The sequence below is a fragment of the Physeter macrocephalus genome, chromosome 6 (genome assembly GCF_002837175.3).
Source record: "Physeter macrocephalus isolate SW-GA chromosome 6, ASM283717v5, whole genome shotgun sequence".
NCBI lineage: Eukaryota > Metazoa > Chordata > Mammalia > Artiodactyla > Physeteridae > Physeter > Physeter macrocephalus.
The window spans coordinates 96,242,434-96,264,467 of NC_041219.1; positions in this window are offsets into that span (position 1 = coordinate 96,242,434).

Below are 22,034 nucleotides of genomic sequence, written 5' to 3' on the forward strand. Positions count from 1 at the left end.
TTCTAATCTGATCATTATGATTTCTTTCCTTCTGCTAACTTTGGGTTTTTTTGGTTCTTCTTTCTCTCATTGCTTAAGTGTAAGGTTAGGTTGTTTATTTGAGATTTTTCTTGTTTCTTGAGGTAGGATTGTATTGCTATAAACTTCCCTCTTAGAACTGCTTTTGCTGCATCCCATAGGTTTTGGGTCATTGTGTTTTCATTGTGGAAACCATAAACAAGACGAAAAGACAACACTCAGAAAGTGAGAAAATATTTGCAAATGAAGCAACTGACAAAGGATTAATCTCCAAAATATACAAGCAACTCATGCAGCTCAATATCCAAAAAACAAACAGCCCAATCTAAAAATGGGCAGAAGACCTAAACAGACATTTCTCCAATGAAGATATACACATTGCCAACAAACACATGAAAGAATGCTCAACATCACCAATCATTAGAGAAATGCAAATCAACCACAATGAGGTATCACCTCACACTGGTCAGAATGGCCATCATCAACAAATCTACAAACAATAAATGCTGGAGAGGGTGTGGAGCAAAGGGAACCCTCTTGCACTGTTGGTGGGAATGTAAATTGATACAGCCACTATGGAGAACAGTGTGGAGGTTCCTTAAAAAACTAAAGTGACCCAGCAATCCCACTACAGGGCATATACCCTGAGAAAACCATAATTCAAAAAGAGACATGTACCACAATGTTCATTGCAGCACTATTTATAATAGCAAGGATCTGGAATCACCCTAAGTGTCCATTGACAGATGAATGGATAAAGAAGATGTGATACATATATACAATGGAATATTACTCAACCATGAAAAGAAAAGAGCCACCAGCCTAGTCCTATCATGCCTGTCTTCATGTCCACAATAGGCAGATGCTACTGAAAGCAAAACTAACACAGTGTTGATTCAGAGGGCAATTACCTTTCACTTGGTGGGAGAAAATGGTTGAACTAATTTGATTTGCTGAGCCTTTTCTATTCCCCAATAAAACCCGATTATACATGGTCATGAGCAAGACGGTCATGGATAACTTGTGGAGACCATCTCATTAATCTATAGTCAGTTTTCATAAAATTTATTAATTCAGCAGATACGTATTGAACACCTATTATATGCCACGCACTGTTCTATATACTAGGGATACATCAGTGAACAAATAGACCCCCCCCACAAAAAAAAGCCCTTCCCTCATGACCCTGAGATTCCAGTGGAGAGTGGTTGGGGGAGGGGCTGGTAGGAGCGAGGGTCAGACAATAAACACAAACAAATTATATAAATGATATCATAGGCAGGGAGATGATAAGTGCTGTGAGAATATATATATATATATATATATATATATATATAACAGTGTAAGGTGTACAGGGAGCTAGAGGGAGACTTGAAACTTTAAATGGAGTGATCAGGGTAAAGTTGATTAGGAAAATGAGGGTGAAATTTAAGAAAAGACTTGAAGGAGGTGAAATTAATCAAATGAGTTATCTCTCCCAAAGTGACCAAGTTCTTCTGTGTCAATAGGCAGCGTGGGTTAACCGAAGGGGCACAGGAATGGATTCAAGCATCCTTGTCTCTGTTCTCTCTCTGCCAGTTGACTTTTCCTGGACTTGGTTTCCTCATCTATGGAAGGAGAGAGTCCTAACTAGGTCAGCTGTTATAGAGCCTTGATTGGCACAACCTTGGGGTGGTGGAGGTACTCTGGGGAGGAGGGAGGTACTTTGGAGGGAGATACTGCTGTTAGAGGCTAAGTAGGCCAAGATTTGAGTCACTTCCCCAGCTTCAACCTTTTATCCGTTTTATATAATGTGGCTGCAAATCAGATTTTGTTTGAAAAAAGTGTTTCACTACAACCCCCCCCCGCAAAAATGTCTGAAAACTATAAATAGTAATTATAGATTTTTATCTTTTAAATAACTGTCATAATTATTCAAAAGAAAAATCACGACAGCGTTGTATATACTGCTGCCTTGATTCTTCACTGCTCACAGCTTGCCATGATTTCACTACTTCTTTTGGCTTTATTTCATTACTTTCCACACAGAGGTATTTATAGTGATGATAATGAGTTTCAGAACAAATCTAATGAAATGTGCATTTCTGTAGAATTTTGAGTTCCTAGAATAAACAAGCATTGATTTAGGGAACCAAATTCCACAGCAACCAGGTGAGGAGGCTGCCCCAGGAAGGTGACTGTGCAGCCTGCGCGTCTTTGCCTTCCTGGCACTGTGCTGCCCCAGATATCCCTACCTGCTCCACCAATGCATTCCGGATTGATTCTGTTAAAGGATCATCTGATCATTCCCATTAAAAATAGTCCTCCAACTGACACAGGCGCGTGCTCACCTAGAGGAATTTTCTAATAGGTGATAGATCCTCAGTACAGGGTCCCGCTCAGTCAGCCGTCAGACACAGCATACCCACATAACTGATTAGATTGCCCTCCCCATAAATATTCCACCACCAAAGAAGGGATTTACGATACGGTATCTTCAGTTCAATTTTCAGAACGATTTACAGCTCACACACATCCAAAAACTCATTACCAACTGCATTATTTGAAAACAAAGTGATAACTTGCTCTCCTCTGAGAGGACAAGGGGAGCCTTCCCCAGCACTTTCCCTCCCCCACTATCTCTGCCACTGCTATTACCAGGATATATATATAACAAACCTCTTAAGTGAAGTTACAAAGCACACATGCTGCGCGGCGTGTAGTAGCCTATTAAGTGAAAAGCCTTTAGAGGATCACATATTTGTCTTCAAACTGGGAACCTTGACAGAACTTTTCAAGAAACTGAGAGGCCTAGAGCAGAGATTGTGCTGAGAATCCATGAGGCCCCGGGAGCATCCTCCTGCTAACCAGTGACACCACTGCATGGCCGCCGAGTTCAGTCAATAGCAATGTTCTATGTGCACCTGACTTCACGGCTTCCTGTCCATGGGCGGCCCAGGGTGACCTCGCAGCAGTGTCCCCAAGCCCTGGCTGCACATCAGAACCCCTAAGGGAACTTTACAAGAAAAGACTGGCCCCCCAGCCCCATATTTAGAGATTCTGGTTTCATTGATCTAAGGTAGAGCCCAGACATCAGTATTTTCAAAAGCAGACCCCTCCAGAGGTTTCTTCATGTCCCTGGCTTTAGTTTCCTCAGCGGTGAACTGCAGTAGGCACTTGCTCTGACAAGCTGGGTGAATGTACACACAAGTCTGGCTTGTTAACCATTGTAGCTCATGGTAGTACCTGGCACACATTAGTAGCTCACTAAATATGAGTTGAATTAACCAGTGAATAAACATCAAGTCCTGGGCACAGTTCAATCAGTGACAGCTAATATTGCTAATCAAAATGCCTTTTTAAAACCTTTTAATTTACAGTTTTTATCAACAAAAATGTTCTTATTTGACTCTTGCTTTCCCATTCCAAAGGCACTGTTTCTTCTCAGAACCAACTTTTTTGTTGTCACATTATCACGTAATAGGGAGAATTATGAAATCAGATACTGTAAGAAAAGTACCAGCATCCGGCACTGGCACATACCTTTGTACCCTAAAATATTTGCCTGTGTCCTCTTTCAGTGATACATTGGAGAAGAAATGCTCCTTGTCTCTGTTTGCCATTCTTCATCTTATTGAGAGCACATTTTTCCCATAACTAACTTCATACCATGATGGAAAAGGAAAACTGTATCTCAAAATTCAACATTCTTACCAAAAATATGTTTGTAGAGGCAAACATCACAACATGAAAAATTTCAAATTAAAAGGTCCATTTTCATTTTAGTTCCAATAGCATCAAAGTCCTTTGCTAATCAAGTAGGAGTGGGACACTGATCATGCTTCCACATGAAATGCACCTCCTTGAAGGGCAGACACACAGGTGCACTGTTTAGTCATTCTGGCCCACTTCATTGATTGGTGCCGGTAGCCACACCATCAGTCCCGCTGGGGAAGTAGCCCTGATGACCAGCATTGGCAATGAAGGCAGCTGGAAGAGTTAGTGCCACTGAGCTGAGCTCCAGGGATGATAAACGGACCCAACTGCAGGCTCAATCATATCAGAGAAGGGGGATTCTGAAAAAGTAGCCACTGATGTGGTCCACACAATTAATCAGCCCATGTAATTGAGATTCATCCCCAATTCTTCCTTCTGTTTTCTCAATTTGAATTCCTCTCCACATCACTTAGGTGGTGCTGTGATTCACTTATACTAAATCATCTTTTTAAAACCAGGTCCTTCATAGTCGCGATTTAAAACTTTCGAGTTTTCATCGGATTTGGTCCCTTTGAAAGCCAACTTCAGACTGCTCTTTAAATTATGAATAATTTTCACCCCCTCAGCCAATCAGGTCGACCCCTGCCACATTCCTTTGAGGTGCGTGTTCCCCCAGGATTGCCTCCAATGCTTTTGCATCTTTGAAAAATAGCTGTAATAAAAATTCAAATACAATCAAAAATGAACATAAATAAAACACAATTTCCTCCAAAAGATTTATGAAACACTAAAACCTTCACTTCCCTGTCTTCCTGCCTGTCAAGAGTGCCGCAGTGTATATCCTTGGGGTGATGGGGCTGCTCTAGGTTCCCCTGCAGAGTCTTCCATGGGCGATGCCTTGACAACGGAGAACACCTGGAAGACTGCCAGCTCTCAGAGAATGTCGATCTCCCTTTATCCATCAAAGCACCGGGATGATTTCATCCATGGCGAGAAGGTACAGCTCTATATTTCCTCCTCAGAGGGCTCTAATTTTAGCAAAAATGCTGGGATGAAAAATCTGTGAGGACAGCAACAGGTGGGGGATGGAAGAGTGATTCACCTTATTCCACATGGATTTTACTAGTGCCCCAATCTTAGAGAAAGGCACTGTGGAGCTAGGTTCACTCCTCCTCAACCGTCCACCCACCTCAACTGTCCCCATTCCCTGCCAGTCCCCAATTCCCTGCCTTAGTAACCACAGAGATACCTGGTGTGGGTCTTAGACAGTAGTTGACATGCACAGAATCCCCTGGAGGGAATGTGGAAACACAGGTTGCTGGGGTCCTGTAGAGTTTGATTCAGTAGCTCTGTGGTGAGGCCTGAGAACATGCACTTCTTTTTCCCCCAACTTTATTAACATATAATTGAGAGAATTTCCTGGTGGTCCAGTGGTGAGGACTCCATGCTTCCATTGCAGGGGCCACAAGTTCTATCCCTGGCCAGGGAACTAAGATCCTGCAACCCGCAGTGTGGCCAAAGAACAACAACAACAAAATATATATATATGTATATGTGTGTATATATATATATATATATATATATATATATGACATATAACATTGTGTAAGTTTGTTATACAACATCACGATTTGATATACATATATTGCAAAATGATTATCACAATAAGGTTAGTTAACACATCCATCACCTCACATAGTTGTGTGTGTGTGTGATGAGATCTATAGTCTTAGCAGCTTTCAAGTGTTCGATACAGCATTGTTAACTATAGTTATCATGCCGTACGTTAAATCCCCAGGACTATTCATCTTATAATGGGAAGTTTGTACCCCTTGACCACCTTCACCCATTTTCCCCAACCCCCAAACCTGGCAACCACCAATCTACTCTCTGTTTCTATGAGTTCAGTTTTGGGGGGATTCCACATATAAGTGAGATCATATTATTTGTCTTTGTCTGGCTTATTTCACTTAGCATAATGCCCTCAAGATCCATCCATGTTGTTACAAATGGCAAGATTTCCTTCTTTTTTATGACTGATTAATATTCCATTGTATATATACAGGCATACCTCCAAGACATTATGGGTTTCGTTCCAGACCACCACAATAAAGCAAATGTCACAGTAAAGTGAATCACAAATTTATTGGTTTCCCAAGGCATATAAAAGTTATGCTTACACTGTAGTCTATTAAGTGTACCATAGCATTGTGTCTAAAAACCAATGTGCATACCTTAATTTAAAAATACTTTATTGCTAAAAAATGCTAACCTCCATCTGAGCCTTCAGATGATGATGATGATGGTGAGTCATCATTCAGATGATGGTGAGTCACCATCTTTTGGTTGGTGGAGTGTCTTGCGTCCACGTTGATGGCTACTGACTGATCAGAGTGGTAGTTGCCGAAGGTTGGGGTAGCTGTGACAAATTCTTAAAATAAAATAGCAGTGAAGTTTGCCACATCGATTGACTCTCCCTTTCACAAACAATTTCTCTATGGTGTGCAATGCTGCTTGACAGCATTTTACACACAGTAAAACTTCTTTCAAAACTGGAGTCATTCCTTTCAAACCCTGCCACTGCTTTATCAACTAAGTTGATGTACTATTCTAAATCCTTTGTTGCCATTTCAACAATCTCCACAGCATCTTCAACCAGGAGTAGATGCCATCTCAAGAAATCACTTTCTTTGCTCATCCATAAGAAGCAACTCCTCATCCATTTGAGTTTTGTCATGAGATGGCAGCAATTCAGTTACATCTTCGGGTTCCACTTCTAATTCTGATTCTCTTGCTATTTCCACCACGTCAGCAGTTACTTCCTCCACTGAAGTCTCGAACCCCTCAAAGTCATCCGTGAGGGTTGGAATCAACTTCTTCCAAACTCCTGTTAATGTTGTTATTTGGACCTCTTCCCATGAATCATGAATATTCTGAATGGCATCTAGAATTCTTTCCAGAAGACTTTCAACTGACTTTGCCCACATCCATTAGAGGAATCACTATCTATGGCAGCTATAGCCTTATGAAGTGTTTTTCTTAATAAGTTTTGAAAGTGTAAATTACTCTTTGATCCATGGGCTGCAGAATGCATGTTGTGTTAGCAGGCTTGAAAACAATATTAATCTTGTTATATATCTCCATCAGAGCTCTTGGGTGACCAGGTGCGTTTTCAATGAGCAGTAATATTTTTAAAGGAATCTTTTTTTCTGAGCAGTAGTTCTCAACAGTGGATTTAAAATATTCAGTAAACTATGCTGTAAACAGATGTGCTGTCATCCAGGCTTTGTTGTTCGTAAACATATTTGCTGTCATCCAGGCTTTGTTGTTCATTTATAGAGCATAGGCAGAGTAGATTTAGCATAATGCTTAAAGATCCTGGGATTTTCAGAATGGTAAATGAGCATTGGCTTCAACTTACAGTCACCAACTGGAGTAACCTTTAACAAGAGAGTCAGACTGTCCTTTGAAACTTTGAAGCCAGGCATTGACTTCTCCTTTCTAGCTATGAAAGTCCTAGATGACATCTTCTTCCAACATAAGGCTGTTTCATCTACATTGAAAACCTGTTGTTTAGTGTAGGCACCTTCATGAATGATCTTAGCTACATCTTCTGGTTGACTTGCTACAGCTTCTACATCAGCACTTTCTACTTCACCTTACTCTTTTATATTATATTATTACCAACCTCTGCTAGCTTCAAACTTTTCCTCTGCAGCTTCCTCACCTCTCTAAGCTTTCATAGCACTGAGGAGAGTTAAGGCCTTGCTCTGGATTAGGCTTTGGCTTAAGGGAATGTTGTGACTGGTTAGATCTTCTATCCAGACCACTACAACTTTCTCCATGTAAACAAGGCTGTTTCACTTTCTTATCATTCATGTGTTCACTGGAGTAGCAATTTAATTTCCCTCAAGAACTTTTTTTTTGCATTCACAACTTGGCTAACTGGCACAAGTGGCCTAGCTTTCAGCCTATCTCAGCTTTTGGTATTTCTTCCTCACTAAGCTTAAATGTTGATTGAAAGTGAGAGATGTGCAACTTCTTTTCACTTGCACACTTAGAGGCCACTGTAGGGTCATTAATTGGCCTAATTTCAATATTGTTGTTTCTCAGGGAATAGGGGGCCCCAAGGAGAGGTAGAGAAAAGGGGCAATGGCTAGTCTGTGGAGCAGTCAGAACACACACTACATTTATCAATTACATTTGCTATCTTTATATGGTCGTGGTTTGTGGCACCCCAAAACAATTACAATAGTAACATCAAAGATCACTGATCACAGTCCAAGTAGACATTTCTCCAAATGTCTACATTTGGACATACAGATGGCCAACAGGCACATGAAAAGATGCTTAACATCACTAATTATTAGAGAAGTGCAAATCAAAACTACAATGCGGTATCACCTCACTGCAGTCAGAATGGCCATCATCAAAAAGTCTACAAATAACAAATGCTGAAAAAAGGTTTGGAGAAAAGAGAATGCTCCTACACTGTTGGTGGGAATGTAAATTGGTACAGTCACTATGTATGGAGGTTCCCTAATAAACTAAAAATAGAGTTACCATTATGATCCAGCAATCCCACTCCCGGGCATATATCCGGAGAAAACCATAATTCGAAAAGATACATTCACCCCAATGTTCACTGCAGCACTATTTACAATAGCGAAGACTTGGAAGCAACCTAAATGTCTATCAACAGATGAATGGATAAAGAAGATGTGGTACATATATACAGTGGAATATTACTCAGCCATTAAAAAGAATGAAATAATGTCATATGCAGCAACATGAATGTACCTAAAAATTGTCATACTAAGTGAAGTAAGCCAGACAGAGAAAGACAAATATAATATGATATCATTTATATGTGGAATCTAAAAAAAAAAAAAATGAACTTTTTTACAAAACAGATAGACCCACAGACATAGAAAGCAAACTTATGTTTACCAAAGGGGAAAGTGAGATGGAGGGATAAACTAGGAGTTTGGGATCAACATATACACACTACTATATATAAAATAGATAACCAACAAGGACCTACTGTATAGCTCTACACAGTATAGTAACTATATTGGATATTTTGTAATAACTTATAAGGGAAAAGAATCTGAAAAATATATACATATATGTATACATATATGTATATATGTATAACTGAACCACTGTGCTGTACACCTGAAACTAACACATTATAAATCAACTATACTTCAGTTTAAAAAATAATTTTAAAAAATTAAAAAATTAAAAAAAAATTTAAAGATCACTGATCACAGATCACCATAGCAAATGTAATAATAATGAAAAAGTTTGAAATACTGCAAGAATTGCAAAAATGTGACACAGAGACATGAAGTGAGCAAATGCTGTTGGAAAAATGGCACTGACAGACTTGCTCAATGCAAGGTTGTCACAAACTTTCAGTTTGTAAAAAACACAACATCTGTGGGATAGGGAGGGTGGGTGGGAGGGAGACGCAAGAGGGAAGAGATATGGGAACATATGTATATGTATAACTGTTTCACTTTGTTATAAAGCAGAAACTAACACACCATTGTAAAGCAATTATACTCCAATAAAGATGTTAAAAAAAACCCACATCTGCAAAGTGCAAAAGGGAGAAGCATAGAAAAACAAGGAATGCTTGTACCTGTTGGCCATTTGTATTTCTTCTTTGGAAATATATCCATTCAGCTCCTTTGCCCATTTTTTAATTAGATTACTTTTTGTATGAGCTCCTTACATATTTTGGATATTAGCCCTTTATCCATGATTTGAAAATATTTTTTTCCTATCCTGTAGGTTACCTTTTCATTTTGTTGATCATTTCTTTTTATGTGCAGAAGCTTTTTAGTTTGATATAGTCCCGCTTGATTATTCTTGCTTTTGTTTCTTGTGCTTTTGGTGTCATAGCCAGAAAATCATTGCCGATAGCAATGTCAAGGAAATTTTTTCCTATGTTTTCTTCTCAGAGCCTTATGGTTTCATGACTTTCATTTAAGTCTTTAACCCATTTCAAGTTAATTTTTGTGAGTGGTGTAAGAAAGGAGTCCAGTTTCATTCTTTTGCATGTGAATATCCAATTTTCCCAGCATCATTTATTGAAGAGACTTATCTTTTCCTCATTGAATATTCTTGCCTCTTTTGTCAAAAATTAGTTAACCATATATGTGTGAGTTTGTTTCTGGGCTCTGGACTTGATCCATTAGTAGTCTATGTGTCTGTTTTTATGCCAGTATCTTATTATTTTGATTACAAGTTTTGTAGTATAGTTTAAAATCAGGACAAGTGAGGCCTCCAGCTTTGTTCTTCTTTCTCAAGATTGGCTTGGCTATGTGGGATATTTTGTGGTTCCATACAAATTTTAGAATATTTTCTATTCCTGTAAAAGCTGTCATTGGGATTTTGATTCTAATTCCAAAGATTACATAGAATCTTAGATTGTTTTGGGTATTATGGACATTTTAATAATATTAATTATTTCAATCTATGATTATGTGATGTCTTTCCATCTGTTTGTGCCTTCTTCAAGTTCTTTCATCAATGCCTTATAGTTTTCAGGGTACAGATCTTTCACCACCTTGGTTAAATTTATTCCCTAAGTATGTTTTTGTTTTGATGCTATTGTGAATGGGTTTGTTTTCTTTATTTCTTTTTCAAATACCTTGTTATCATTTAGTGTATAGAAATGTGCCTGATTTTTGCATATTGACTTTGTATCCTGCAACTTTACTGAAATTGTTTATTAGTTCCAACAGGTTTTTTTTTTTCTTTTTGGTGGATTCTTTAGGGTTTTCTATATGTAATATGTCATTTGCAAAAAAAGACAATTTTATTTCTTCCTTTCCAATTTGGATGCCTTATATTTCTTTTTTTGCCTAAATGCTATGGCTAGGACTTCCAGTAATATGTTGAGTGGAAGTGGGGAAAGTGGGCGCCCATGTCTTGCTCTTGATCTTAAAGCAAAAGCTTTCAGTCTTTCACCATTGAGTATGATGTTAGCTGTGGGTTTGTCCTACATGTTTATGTTGCAGTGCATTCCTTCTATACCCAATTTGTTAGAATCTGCGTTTCTAACAAGTTCCCAGGTGATGCGGATGCTGCTGGACTGGGAGCCATGCTTTGGGAACAAGTCATCTAACTTCTCAGAGACTGAGGTTTCCTTTATGGGACTCAGGTAGGAATGAGATTGTGCTGAGAACAATTCAAAACGTACTAGACCTGATCATATCATATTCTATAGAAAGATCTTAGGGTTATGTGATTCCCAGGGGATTTTCTACACACACACACACACACACACACACACACACACACACACACACACACGTGCAGGAAGATGCATGGCACACTGGGAATAATTCAAAACAAGTTAGACACAGGATGAATCCTTCCCCTTGAATAACTCACAGACTAATGGAAGAAAAGGTACAAAAATAAATAATTAGAGAACACTGTGAAAAATGCCTTAGAGAAAGTGTGTACCAAATTTGTGGGAGCCCAAAGGAGTAAGTGATTAATTACCAGGGAAGTTAGGAAAGTTTTCAAAAAAGGAGGTGACACTAGACTCGGCACTTGAGGGGTGTATGAGAGTAGAAAGTGAAGTAAGGAGTTTTCAGGCAATAAATGGAATAGATGTAAAAGACAGCTGAGACAGTTGAAAAGGCCTGGTGCTCAGAGAAAATAAAAGAATTTTATGTGTACTTAAGGGAATGTTTGGAGATTGGTGTGTGTAGGTTCTTAAATGCCAATCTGCGGAGTTGAACCTTGAAACAAACAAAAGGTTTTCAGGTCAGATCTGTATTTGCATGAGAGACCAGCTCACTATCCTTCTGGAATCATTTCTGGGCTCCAGTACAGTTCCCTGAATCTGTCTGTAACCACCAAAGCCATGCCAGAGTTTGAGGAAATGTTGGCCACAGAAATCAATCAGATTCAATAAATTGACTGAGAAACTGGGACACAACACAGAGATGACTAAACAAGCTGCTATCTGGAAGCTACTACATACAAGAGTAAGCTCTGCCTAAGACCCAAGAAGCTCACACGGCCAGATATTGGCAGGAATTTTGACCTGGGCCACATACCAGGTCTCCATGCATGTGGATATTCTACTGATAATGAGGTTGTGAAGACTGTACCTGATGTACAGCCACTGAACCTGACACAAATGTGAGTCAAGTGCAAAATAATGGTAAAATGTTATGATAGCTACTATATGGGTATAAATTTTGCAGTTACAAGGTCAGATGTACACAAATAGAACTTTAAAACATTTATTTCCCTATAACTCAACCTACCTTAGCTCTCAAACTTTCATTTCACCTGGAGCAAAAAACTTTGTGTTGTGACTTCCAGGGAAACTCAATCCATTCAGTGTTCTCACCCTCTCCTTTTAACTTGTTTTTGCCCAGAGATTATTCCAATCATGGGGGCTCAAGTAGTCACCATGTTTCATTGGTAGACAGCATCTTTTCCCCAACTCCTTCTTCCATGGTCATATGCTGTATCCACTACTAACACCTCTGGCTAGATGTTTTTACTTTGGGGCCTCTAACCACACTGCAACTGCTGCTGAACCTTGCAGGCTCTACCCTGCTTTCTGGGCACCAGGGCCATATTGATCACCTGCATCCTTCTTGTCTAGATGTCAAGGCCTCTCAGGTACAGAAGTGGCTGTACCCCTCTTAAGGACACAGATTACTTTCTTTACTCTTCTACATTACTTCAGGGATGAGTAAACTTGATGGTTGTGGGCTGTCAATTCTTCTCTGCTTAAGTATACTTGAGCCATTTTTAATCTACTGGAGACCCAGTTGGTGCAGGGGGTTCTGGGTCTAAGAGGCTTTTTGTTTTCTCAGGCTTTACCCAGGAAGCAAAGCACAAGTACCCCTGTTCTGTATCTTCCCCCAGACTTCTCTGGGCTTTCTATTGTCTAACGTCTGCCATGAACTCATCCTGGAAGGTGTAGAATCCCCTCTCCATCACCAACCAGTTCTGGTATAGCCCCGCCAATCCACCTCCTACCACCAACTGATTGAACGTATGTCTATTTTAGAGCAGTAAAATCTGTTACTTAAAAAAGAAATTAACTTCAGCTACCTCCAAATTATTTGGATAATATACCAGGGTTATTCATTTATTCATTTATTATTGAGTATTTACTATGTATCAAATATGTTCTAGGGACTTAGGATATGGCAAGAAACCATACATAAAAAATCTCTGCACCATGAAGAAGTACACAAGTAGCCTGAAGGCCCGAGGAGGGTTCAGAACCAGGATTGAGCTTAAGGATGATAAGGAGCCAGGAACCTGGAAACGAGTCACATACCAAGGAAACCAAATTAGGTTAACCGGTGGGCTGTCAGCGTAACAAGGATGAGTACAAGTAGAAATGAGCTGGAGTAGAATCCAGCTGGCTGGAATCCAAGGGTGTCTGTACAAGGTCTGTGGGGAATACATGAGAGGACACTCAATGATTTGTTTGTCACTACTCTTCTGCCCCCAAGAGCTGAACATTTTCTCATCTCCTGTATCCTTACCTTCCTCCTTTTAAGTATCCAGCCATCCAGGTCAGACATATTGGAATGATCTTTGATTCTTTGTGAACTCTTGAGCCCTGTCTCCCACGTCCCACATAACCCGTCTGCTTCCTTAGTCCCACCCGTTGCTCACATCTGGGTTCATATCCTTAGTTTTCTCTCCCTTGAGCAATTATGAAAACCTCTCAAATTATCTTATTACCACTAATCTTTTCACTTGCCAGTCTTTTTGATGCACCCCTATAAAATCAGACTTCTTAAACCATAGAATTGATCCTTATCTGCTGGACCCCCAACTTCAGTGGCCTCTTCTGCCTCCAAAATCAAGTCCCCCATCTTGCCCTGTCGTTTCAGACATTCTGTGAACTGTTCCAATCTACACTGTAAATGTTATCTTTTCTTACAAACTTGTGCTGTATTCTACAGCCAAGTTGGATTAATTTTGACTCCTAAATCTATTTCCTGTCTTGATTTACTCATGCTGTTCTTTCCACCTGGGACACCTTCCCCACCCTTTCAACTTCACCTTGCATACATAACCCAACCTTGCTTAAAGGCTCATGTTAAATTCCACCCCTACAAAATGTCTTCCTAATTTCCCTGTAAATTAAATGTTCTTCATCTACTTCTCCAGATTCACTCTCTACCCTTGGCCACTGTACTGGGTGCCTAGGAGGCTGACCTGCATCGATTGTGTCATTTACCCTCTGGCTTCTAATGGGGTTTGGCCAATGGGACAATATCAGGGAGCAAGAGAGAGAGGTCAGGGTATTTACTGCCCTGACACCCTTCCTGTGTGGCCGCAGGTAGCAGAGACTGCGCTCCATACTGAAGGCTGCTGCTCCCGTCAGAGGCCCCCTCTCTACAGTTTCTGCCTTTTCAGGTCTAGGGGGAGTAATTGTGCTCTGCTGTTGCTAACCCTGCAGTGCTTTACCATTTTTGTTTGTTTCTATTAATTTGTCCCATTCTTTTGTATGGAATTATTTCATGAAATGCTCCTCAGTTATTCCTTTTGGATGTTCCATCTGTTTACTACCAAATGTCCTGACTGGTATACCCCAAACTAGATACAATTACTCTCTCCTTTAAATCCCTTCTCTCTTAGGGTACTTTCTATAGTCGTAGAGCACTTGTCATCTGTCACTCGCTATTCTGGATGCTGGGAATTCAGTGATGAGCAATATAGATAAGCCCTTGCCACCTTGAACTAGAATAATGGAACCAGTATTTAATAAGTGATTACCACATGGCAGGCACTTTTTTTTTTTTTTTTTTTTTTTTTTTTTTTTTTGAGGTACGCGGGCCTCTCACTGCTGTGGCCTCTCCCGTTGCGGAGCACAGGCTCCGGACACGCAGGCTCAGCGGCCACGGCTCACGGGCCCAGCCGCTCCGCGGCGTGTGGGATCTCCCCAGACCGGGGCGCGAACCCGTGTCCCCTGCATCGGCAGGCGGACTCCCAACCACTGCGCCACCAGGGAAGCCCTCACATGGCAGGCACTTTTAAAAGTCCTTTACATGTAGTAAATCACTTCATGCACACAACAACCTCGTGATATATTTTACAAATGAGAAAATAGAACCTCAGAGAAATTAAGTACTTTGCCTGAGGTTACACAGCCAAGAAGTAGCAAAGCTGGGATTCTAATCCACATGGTCTGACTCCAAAGCTCATATGTTGTCTCTTACTAGCTTAGTGTCCTTTGCAATGAGTAGTGCATACATGACACTCAGCACATTTGTTGGGCTGATTTGAGTAGATGGTCCCATTAGGAAAGGAAGAAACCAATGGGATTATACTTTCTATAGGTTCAAGAAAATTTTGATTTCAATAGCTTTCAAGAATAATTTGGTCTTCTTTATTTTGTATTATGTTTATCTGCAGTAGCAGGTGGTAAGAAATAGATTCTTTTCCCCATTTAACTGAGCTAAATAGCTGGTCACATGGCTGGATCTTCATCACGAAGAGCATTGTGTGCTCTAACCCCGGGCAGAAGGCAGCCTCGCTTGTGACATAGCAAGGCTCAATGGATAGTATTTGCAGCAAATGTTCAGGTACAACAGAATAGCGCCCAACTTGTAATCATTAATAGAAACCCGTGTAAGAGTTTGCCACAGCTGTGACTTCTTCTACTGGTGAATCATTCTGTTTGAAATATAAGGTACCCAAAAAGCAGCAAAAGCTGTAGTTAGAAATCACTGTAATGGCTTTCATGAAAGCCATTGCTAATTTAGGGCCCAATTAAAACTAGAAATCCAATTATTGCTGAATAACATAATTGCAAGAAAGTAACTTGAATTGCACGTATGTCAGTAATTAAGGAGGAAACTTTAATAAGAGAATCTGTCTGAACCATTACAAGGAGGGGCCAAATAGTCTGAAGATCTCCTTCCTTTCTCCTTCAGGGTGGGTCACAGCAAGAAATGCCCCAGCCATTAGGTGCGGGCAATCAGCTCTGAATCTTGTAAACATGCTGTGCTCTTACAACCTAGCTCACAAGGTCCTGGTAAGATAAATGTAGAATTTATGAGCAGGTTAATCTGATATCTGAGTCCACTTCCTATGAACATCAAATACATTGTTAGCTCTGAAAAATTAAATATCAGGAGGTGCTATAAGTTAAATACTTGAGCTACTATAGAAAGCAGTTGGCAGTATAAATGTTGAATGCTGTACCTTTACAGTTCAAAGTCAGATTTTGATTTTGTGGTTAATTTTGCTGCATTGATTCTGTTGCTTGCAATGGAGTGACCAGGCTGCTGGGGATATGGGCTTGGAGAGCTACAGACTGGGCACACCCAGTGTGTAAAATACTAAGAGTGCTGCCCTGGGTAGGGCAAAGTGTAGCTTGCTACTGGCAAATGTCTGGTATATTTCGCTTTATATCCCTGACCTGCGGAGGGCGCTAGCAGCACCTCTAGTAGCAGCACTCAGTATCCTGGGTAGGTGATTTCATTTCACTCTACTGGATATCAGGTGGTTTGAACTTTTACTGAAATACAGTAAGGCCACAATTCTCAAATTGTGTGCCTCAGAATCACGTAGAGGCCTTGTTAAAACACAGATGCTGGGCCCCAGAGTTTCTGAGTCAGTAGGTCTGGGAGGGGACCCGAGAGTTGGCATTTCTTACCAGGTAATGCTGAGGTTCCCAGGTGATGCTGAGGTTGCTGGTCTGGGGAACACACTTTGAGAACCAGTGAAATAGGGCATATGAGTCAGCTGTGTCCTCTGGGGAGGAGATGGAATTATGAGAGTGGAAAGTTTATTGGGGAGTAAGGCCTCTAAAAAGAAAGAATAGAAGTGGAAGTGGGTGGGTGGGGCAGTCTGACGTGACGCCCATCTCACAAAATCTTGGCCCGTGGATGAAGGTTGCCCAGAGGAGTCCCTGTTGGGCAGAAATGTCAGGCTCTTGGTATCACAGTCATGCTCAGTCACTGGCTGCAGCATCCCCAGAAGAGCCTAATGTTGGCCAAAGCTGAGGCGATCCTGAAGGAGTGAATAGCTGGAGGCTGTCAGGTGATCACGTTCTCCAAATCTGGGCAATGAGTCCTTTCTTTTTTAAAAAATCAATTAATTAATTAATTAATTTTTGGCTGTGTTGGGTCTTCGTTTCTGTGCGAGGGCTTTCTCTAGTTGCGGCAAGCGGGGGCCGCTCTTCATCGCATTGCGTGGGCCTCTCACTGTCGCGGCTTCTCTTGTTGCGGAGCACAGGCTCCAGACGCGCAGGCTCAGTAGCTGTGGCTCACGGGCCCAGTCGCTCCGCAGCATGTGGGATCCTCCCGGACCAGGGCTCGAACCCGTGCCTGCATTGTCAGGCAGATTCTCAACCACTGCGCCACCAGGGAAGCCCCACGAGTCCTTCCGCGAAGGCATATCTGAGTGATGCATCTTCGTGTCTACCATGGATACACGTGTTCTCTGTGTACGGAGAAAGTGGGGTGACCTTGGTCGTGAGACTTGCAGGGAATTCAGCAGCAGTGGCCAGGTGGGAAGGGAGGGTGCTAGGAGACGACAGGACCAGGGTGAGGAGGACTGAGCAAAAACGGTATAGCCTCCGATCCCCTATTGTGGGTTTTTAACCCTGCCTGCATGGTAGAATCACATGGGGAGCTTTGAAAAATACTGATGCCCAGGCCCCTGAGATTCTGATTAGTTCAAAGAGGCCAAGAACTTGCATCACTACAGTATCTTGGTAGGTCAAATCTACTGGGTGGGGCCTGGCAAAAGTGGTGCAGCAGTTGGGTGACAAAGTCGTTGGAGGACAGCTCATTCGGGAGAGGTGGAGTGGCTGGAAAGGACTAGAACGGGGTCAGAGGCCTCACTTATCACACTGGGGTTCAGGTCCAGCCCCACTGGGCATCAAGAGTGTAAACTAAAGAAACAAGGCAGAGCATAAGAGTAGTGGTAATAATAGGCACCATCTCCTGAAGTCCTTCTTGCCAGTTGTTCTACTTGCTTTATTTAATTTAATTTTTTTTTTTTTTTTTTGCCTATTCTTTTTCATCTTGGCTCCAGGCAAGGTGCACCCAGTGAATGAAATGCCAGAACCTCAGAAGAAAGCAAGAAATCCTACTCTCTCAGCACTGGGGTTTAGGAAGGATCATTTCACTCAGCAATAAATAAGGGGCAACAGAGGGAAAATTTAATTTGGCTCAGAAGGAATAAAATAAACTACTGATCAACTCTGAAGACAGTATCACAATTGCCTAGACGTGTACACCTTCGATTCCTGTCCTGTTGTCTATGTCTCCCCACTTAGGACCTGTGCTTGCTGTGCACTCAGCCTCCTAACTGTCCTTGCACCCCATTCCCAGCCTGATGGGCACAGCCTGAGGTAGGGTGGGTCCCTCTTGTCCCAGTGTCCCAGGCCAGGTCCAAACTTCTAGGTAGTTTTGTTTTAGTTTGTGACCAAGAGGAAAAAAGAGACAAAGTTTGAGCATGTCTGAGCCTTTTTCCACTATCAGACATTGGAGAATAGTCCCCGGAAGGCAGGGGCTAATGTCCACGGCCTGGCTCAGCCTCTCCTCCTCAGAGCAGGTAAGAATCTAAGAAAGAAAAATCTAGGACAATATCATTGGTGGGGGGCAGGAGGGAGAAATGGGGGAACCAATTGGGGGATCCTTCAAAAGGCCTCCCACACATCTCCCCTTCCATGAAGAACCCAGACTCAGTTTTAGGGAGTGGGGTCTCTCCAAGTTCAGCTCTGGCCTAAAAAGACCCGAGGCAGCAGGATGGCATGATTAGAGTGGGCCTAGTTCTATAGGCCTAAGGAGAGGCTTAGAGTTAGATGGTTAATAAACCTTATGGACTACCCTGCTTGGAGTTACCTGGAATGGTCTGGAAAGTTACAGAAGTTTCACACAGTCTTGATCCTCCCCCTTGCTTGAAACCTTCTGGAACTTTCTATCTACCTCCAGGTTCTGGGGCCCCAGGGAATGTTCTTGGCTGTGATCTTCAGCAAGAGAAAATAAACTTGAGAGGTTTATGTCAAGGAGCCCTTGAGAAAGGTCCCAGCTACTACAGACTACTAGTGTTTTTACAAACAAAACCCAAAAGAATCCCAACCCCTTGTGACGGAAACTTTGGTAGAATCTTGCTCCAAAGAAACTCCGTTATGCCCACCTCCTTGGTTGAGAATCACCAGTTTCTGTACATTTTATTAAGCTTTACTTCCTGTAGTTGGTTTTCAAAAATGTCAGACTTTCCCTCTTTCCAAATATGAAAAATAACAACATTAAACGTTCTTTTTAAAAAGTACCTATGCCAGTATACCCTGAGAAGACCATAATTCAAAAAGAGTCATGTACCACAATGTTCATTGCAGCTCTATTTACAGTAACCAGGACATGGAAGCAACCTTAAGTGTCCATTGACAGATGAATGGATAAAGAAGATGTGGCACATATATACAATGGAATATTACTCAGCCATAAAAAATGAATGAAATAATGCCATTTGCAGCAACATGGATGGAACTAAAGATTGTCATACTGAGTGAAGTAAGTCAGACACAGAAAGACAAATATCATATAATATCACTTATATGTGGAATCTAAAAAAATGGTACAAATGAACCTATTTACAAAACAGAAATAGAGTGATAGATGTAGAAAACAAAATTATGGTTATCAACGGGGAAGGGGGGGAGGGATAAATTGGAAGATTGGGATTGACATATACACACCACTACCAAATGTAAAACAGATAGCTAGTGGGAAGCAGCCGCATAGCACAATGAGATTAGCTCTGTGCTTCGTGACCACCTAGAGGGGTGGGATAGGGAGGGTGGGAGGGAGGGAGACGGACAAAGGGAAGAGATATCAGGATATATGTATATGTATAGCTTGATTCACTTTGTTATAAAGCAGAAACTGACACACCATTGTAAAGCAATTATACTCCAATACAGATGTTAAAAAAAAAAAAAAGTACCTATGCCAGGAATTCCCTGGCGGTCCAGCGGTTAGCACTCCGGGCTTCCACCGCAGTGGGCCAGGGTTCAATCCCTGGTCGGGGAACTAAGATCCCACAAGCTGCGCATGCGGCCAAAAAAAAAAAAAAAATACTAATAGCACTTATGCCCCTCCTCCCAAGTCAAGGCTCACCAAGCCCGGCAGGTCTGAACCAGGGTGGGCTCAAATCTTGACCACCGAATTGTATGATTACTGCAAAGACCTTGCCCTGATCTCAAGGCTGGAGAGAACTGAATGGTTTCTCAGAGGCCAAGTTGAACTAGCTGTGGGTTTATCCCAACTTATACAAGGATTTCACACAAGATTTAGTGCAAGAATTAGTATTAATATACAGAAGCACTTCTGGCTTTGTTTAGACCCTGTACTCAGGCCCTCACCCTTCTGGTAGATCTCTTGCAACTGTTTTCCTATCCCACAACTTTACACTCAGCCCCAGTGCACAAACGCCGGGGCACCTACCCTCTCACAGCCAACTCATGCCCCATGTGCAGCGACTCTGAGTCAAGACTGCCTGATACTACAGCTCTAGTCAAGTAAACACCAACTGCCTGGCACAAATCAGAGAAAAGAAAAAGCCGCATCCAGCTGTGAAGAAGGAATGGAGTTTCTACCATGTGCCTCCTGTTCCCCAGTAGTCCCCCTCTACTCCAAGCTCCCCAAATTCCCCACAGCCTGGAGTGGCAGCCTGTTTCAAGGACTTGGTCTGGGGGTCCTAAACAGGAGTATGGGCCACACTTAGGTGACTCAAACTCTCAGTTTGTTGCTCTATTTCTGGGAGGGAATGGGCTGCCCAGTAAAGGATGTGGCTGGCTGGTAAAGGGATGACCAGGTGACAGGCACACGGTCCAGGATGAACTTGGCCCAGCTAGCATCCTGTTTTAATCACTGAGCCCGTCCGAACTGTGGATGATACAGTGTGACAGACCTCACAAGAGCAAATGGGGTGCTCTTCTGCCTTCGTGCCCCCGGAGTAACTTCTCCAAGGTCCTCATCAGATAAGTAACTGATGGGGCACTGGAGCTCCTAACCTTGCTTTCCCACTGCCACAGGACCACAGAACGGGGAGTGGGGTGTGCAGCTGACCACAGAGAAAGGCGAGGTTTCCACACCCCACATCCTCACCCTGCAGCGGGTCTCTCGTGGGGCTGGGAGAGCTCCCAGGAAGACAAGCTTCGTACAGCCGCAGAATTTTTCTTCTGGCAGCCAACAATCGGCCGTACTGCAGGTTTCAAGGTTACAGAGGAGCCCCACGGTACAAACGTGGGATAGCAGCAGATGACTCTTGCTCACTGTTTGCAATAAGGCCAGAGCAAGTGTTCTATAAATTTTTTAACACCAGGAAAGAAACCTCAGGCACCCAAGGGAGTCCAGCAAACCTTTCGCTCTCGGCCTTTTGGGAGTGTTCATCATGGGGCCTCTCTTTTGGGCATCGGAAACCTTCCTTTTGCGCAGGATGGGCAGGGATGTGCAGGTCTACTGCTAAGTGCGGAAGAGGACGGGAGGGCAGTTTCTCTGGACCCTGGCGGAGGTAGACTGTGTAAGGCGAAGGGTTCAAGAAGAAGGAAAGGCCATTTTCTTGGCGCTGGCTGGGAGCGGGGGCCGCTGCTCTCCTTCCCTCCGTTTTGGGATGAAAAACGAAAGCCCACGGTGATGAAGGCTGTGAGGGGAAGGACGTGGAAAGCCGCGTCTGCGGCGCGTCCCAGCGTTAGATCATCTTGGCCCGGCCTCCAGACACTGGCGAAGGCCTCCCCGGACCCGCCCGGCGCAGCTGGGATCCGATGGCGGGAGGCGGCAGCGGAACGTGGGGCTCTCGGCGCGCCTCCCCAGCGCCAGGGCTGCGCGTCTGCCGGCCGGGCGCAACCACGGTCTGGCAGCTGCCGCGTCTCCGCGGGTCTTCGTGGCCGAGGAGGCCGAGGCCGTGGGCACCGCTGCAGCGCTGGGCATGCGCGCGGGGCCGGAGGTGGCGGGAAGGGCGCGCCGAGGGCGCCCGGGCCCCTGGCCGGGTTCGTGGAGCTGCGGGCCCCACAACCTCCAGGGTCACAGCCGGCCATTAGCTAACTCTTGAAATAGCTCTAGGAGGAAGGCGACGCCATCACGTTTTCCGAAGAAACTGGAGACTCGGGGTTTACAGAAGTCACCCAAGGATGTAGGTGATGCGCCACCCGAGCGCCTTAGTCAGGAAGCCGCATCCTTCCTTGGCGGTGAGTGAGACAAGTGAAGGGAGGGCTTGCGGGGCTGGTAACTTTGAGCAGCAAGGCTGTTTCCAGAGGGAGCTGGTGTGCCAGAGGCGTCTAAGTCTTAGAT